Source organism: Chiloscyllium plagiosum, unplaced genomic scaffold, assembly GCF_037043375.1.
Source record: "Chiloscyllium plagiosum isolate Xiang-an unplaced genomic scaffold, Cpla_swu_hap1 HiC_scaffold_27, whole genome shotgun sequence".
In the NCBI taxonomy this organism is placed as follows: Eukaryota; Metazoa; Chordata; class Chondrichthyes; order Orectolobiformes; family Hemiscylliidae; genus Chiloscyllium; species Chiloscyllium plagiosum.
The window spans coordinates 3,201,885-3,204,738 of NW_028270165.1; the positions used below are offsets into that span (position 1 = coordinate 3,201,885).

Genomic DNA, 2,854 nt, shown 5'->3' on the forward strand with positions numbered 1-2,854 from the left:
ATCTCGCCCCCCCCCCCCCCCCATCTACTGCAGCTCCACACAAAGGCCGCCTTGCTTATCTTTGAGGGGCCCTATGCTCTCCCTTGTTATCCTTTTGTCCTTAATGTATTTATAAAAACCCTTTGGGTTATCCATGACTCCATTTGCCAAAGCTATCTCATGTCCCCTTTTTTGCCCTCATGATTTCCCTCTTAAGTATGCTCATACTGCCTTTATACTCTAAGGATTCACTCGATCTCTCTGCCGATACCTGATATATACATCCTTCTTTATCTTAACCAAAATCTCATTTTCTCCAGTCATCCAGCATTCCCCAACCTACCAGCCTTTCCTTTCACCCGAACAGGAATATACTCTATGTCAGACAATCACCTGATGAAGGAGCGTCGCTCCGAAAGCTAGTGTGCTTCCAAGCAAACCTGTTGGACTATAACCTGGTGTGGTGTGATTTTTTAACATTGTACTCCCCAGTCCAACACCGGCATCTCCGAATCAGGAATATACTGTGTCTGGACTCTTGTTATTACATATTTGAATGCTTCCCAATTTCCAGCAGTCCTTTAACCTGCGAACATCTGCCCCCAATCAGCTTTTGAAAGATCTTGTCTAATACCTGAGTCTTTCTCCAATTTAGAACTTCAACTTTTAGATCTGATATGTTATTTTCAATCACTGTTCTAAAGTTAATAGAATTATGGTTGCTGGCCCTTAGGTTTTGCACCCTCGCCAGTATGTACATCCACATTGTGAATTAGTAAATGTCCTTGTACACACTTAACAAATTCCTCTATTTGGCAGATAGGTAAATGGGCAGGAGTTATACCTTGGATCCACTCTTCCTTCATTCCCACCAAGCCTAACCCCATTCCCACCCTAATAGTCCAACGGCACTTTCCTCTGCAACTGCCGAATGTGTGACACCAGCCCATTTACCTGCTCCCTCCTCTCTATCCAAGGGACCAAACTTACCTTCCAGGTGAAGCAGCACTTGACCTGCACTTCCCACAACCCAGTCGACTGCAATTGCTGCTCATAATGTGGTCTCATCTACATTGGGGAAAACGAAGCATAAACTGGGTGACTGCTGCACAGAACATCTACGTTCTACCTGCAAAACAGACCCTGAGCTTCCAGTTGCCTGCCAATTCCACACCTCACCCTGTTCCCTGGTCAACATCTCTGTCTCATGTTTGCTGTAGTGTTCCAGCGAAGCTCAGCACCAGCAGAACGAAGAGCACCGAATATTACACTTGGGGAGCATACATCCCTCTGGTCCCAATATCGAATTCAATAATTCTCGGGCCTGAAATCCATAGTATCCTCGTCCCTTCCACACACACCAAGCCTTGTTATCACATAGTCTGTCATTACACACTACCTATTCTTAGCCACGAACAGTCTCCATTCACCCTCCCACGCAGATCGTTATCAACTCCCTTTCCTGTCCACAGTTCTTCCCTCGCTTTGGGCTCTGTCCTGATCTATCATTTACTGCATCCGCCTTCCTCCCACAATGTCTTCTGCATATAAACCAACGTTTTCCCAATCACCATCAGTTCTGTGGAAGGGTCATCGGCAACTCCTGTTTTTTGTTTCAGATATGCAGCATCCGCAGTTCTTTCACCTTTTTATTGAGGTAGAGTTGGAAATTACTTCAAGAGACAGAAGGAGAGGGGGCAGAGACAGAACACACATGAACTGTTGATCTCCGTTGTTACTCATAACGTAAAATCATTGCAGTGCGATCACTTCCCTTAAGCATGAAGAGAGGTCGCGGGCAATCCGCGAGCTTGTGGCGCAACGGTAGCGCGTCTGACTCCAGATCAGAAGGTTGCGTGTTCGAATCACGTCAGGCTCACTGACGTCAACTTCTTACATTTCAAATCAAGAAAGGAGAACGTTCACTCTCGATATCTGTTGAGCCAAATCTTCTTTACGGAAATTTTCGCTAACACGTGAAACTTTGCTGTCTGTTTGATTTGTGAACATTGTGTCAGGGAGGTGGTGTGCCCATTGTCTGGGTAAATGCTCAGCTCCCACAGTTCATCACGGGATTTAAACACAGCCGTCTCCCTCTGGGCAGCCGCTTCGTTTAGTTGGTTACAGCGAGGTGTGAATTAACATAATCCGATATTTTTACAACATAATCCAGAGACTCCCAGCTTTATGTTTCAATCTATCAGGAGAGTGACAGCGAGTTCAGATAGAAATGTTTCCCACCAACAGCAAATCCTTTCCTCTCACTGGCCACAGTTAAAATTATCTTTATTCAACAGGAGAAGCGGAACTCTAGTCTGACGGCCTCTCTCCACATTAACGGTGAGCCTGAATTTTATAAACGGTGTCAGTAAAATCCAGTGGCGGACACGGATTTGGTTCAATCGATTTTTTTGCCAAGCGTAATTCACCAAGAGGATGCTGCTGTGTGAAACAGCGTGGGGAATTACTGCAGGGCCTCCTGCGCATGGGACAAACCGCAACTGATGTGTTTCACCTTCACCAGTTTATTCCTATCTCGGAGAAGAGAGGTTTGATGATTCGGATCATAGCAGCCAGACAGAGGACAGGAGAAGAGCACTCAGCCCTTCACAAGCTTGTCACCACAGCTGGGTCATCGTGGCCCGTGTATCAGTATGGGATATTAATCTGCATCTACTGACTGGAAGCACAGCAAATTGGAGTGCTGTTGGGACTCTCACACAGGAGAAAACGGCTTCGACTTATCAATTGGAGTGGCTCCCAATGCGCAACTCCGCTCACCTCAACTGAATAACTGTAAACAAATTACTCCGTGATTCAAAGAAATACTCGGTTTTGAATCTGCATTGTGTCATGTACCTTCGAGAATGATGTC

At 45.8% G+C, this 2,854-nt stretch overlaps 1 non-coding gene across 1 annotated transcript; it reads left to right on the forward strand.

Annotated features, from left to right (window-relative positions):
• The first annotated feature begins 1,786 nt into the window (after window positions 1-1,786).
• trnaw-cca (transfer RNA tryptophan (anticodon CCA)) lies at window positions 1,787-1,858 on the forward strand. Its single transcript has one exon. It is a non-coding gene; the product is annotated as a tRNA-Trp (tRNA).
• The last annotated feature ends 996 nt before the right edge of the window (window positions 1,859-2,854 follow it).